At 32.5% G+C, this 1,084-nt stretch overlaps 1 protein-coding gene across 1 annotated transcript in view; it reads left to right on the top strand.

The window, feature by feature from the left end:
- The window catches only part of LOC122267638 (UDP-N-acetylglucosamine transporter SLC35D4), a 10,715-nt gene extending 9,842 nt beyond the window's left edge, over nt 1-873 (top strand). The window contains exon 7 of the mRNA XM_043037697.2: nt 1-873. This exon is cut by the window's left edge and continues 381 nt beyond it. The gene's annotated coding sequence lies outside the window, so the exon portion shown is untranslated.
- Nucleotides 874-1,084: the final 211 nt, after the last annotated feature.

Here is a 1,084-nt window from a genome sequence, read left to right on the forward strand (position 1 = left end):
AATATGATATTTTTATATTATCGATACTGAAAATGTGCTGTGGTAATGTAATGCAATATAGGATGAAGAGAGTGAAGCAAAATATGTGAGCATATCATCTCATCTTTGTTAATGATCATTGCATCATCACCACCCAGTGATATCAAGCTTTATGTCTTCCTTTAGGTCTCTCTACCACATTTTACATATTGTGTGAATGCAGAAATAGTCTTCCTTTATGTCTCTCTACCACATTTTACATATTGTGTGAATGCAGAAATAGTCTTCCTTTATGTCTCTCTACCACATTTTACATATTGTGTGAATGCAGAAATGCGGAAGTAGGCTTGAGTTTGTCTGTGATTATGTAATGGCTGTTTTCAGGAACTAAAGTTTCAGATAATATTTAGAAAATGGTATGTAAAAGATGCCAATTCAAGGCTGTTATTTCCATTAAGTTTACACAGCTCTGTGAAACCAATATATTCAAATGTCTGGTGCTGCAGGTGGAGGAGTCTTGTACAGATTCAATCATTATTGCAAAGAGGAAGTTTTCCAAGGATTTTACTATGAAACTTACTGTTGTGAAAATAATAGATAATCAAGTTTCATAAATGTCTAATTTTTAGAAGAAGTGAATTATTATAGGTAAATTACATGTCATTATAGCCTTTGTATTTGCAAAGTATTTTCCCCAAGGATGCTAGATCTTGAAATAAGTACATTGTTCATAATTCCATTGTATTGTTACGATTGTAAATCATAAAGTTTCAGTGAGTTCTAGACTTCTGTATTTCAGTGTTGATGTATTTATTGCTTTAAAAGATGACACTTATGTGTCTTCCCTTCTCTTTATACAGTCATTCAAGTCAATAAAGATGAAATTAGACAAAAGACTCCTTAACTTTCCTAATGACTACAAGACAGGATGCAAAGTAAAGTGAACTGAAAGGCTTTAGGTAGTAAGTTATCACATGCATAAGTATGATAATGCCCAGAATGAGTTCATTTACAAAATATCTGCATAACAGAGCCTAGAATCAGCTATTGTATCAGCAATTATTTATAAGTCACCATATAACCCGTTAACAACGGATGACGTGTT

The sequence above is a fragment of the Penaeus japonicus genome, unplaced genomic scaffold (genome assembly GCF_977035675.1).
Source record: "Penaeus japonicus unplaced genomic scaffold, GWHDUDI00000001_assembly GWHDUDI00000020, whole genome shotgun sequence".
NCBI classification, from domain to species: domain Eukaryota; kingdom Metazoa; phylum Arthropoda; class Malacostraca; order Decapoda; family Penaeidae; genus Penaeus; species Penaeus japonicus.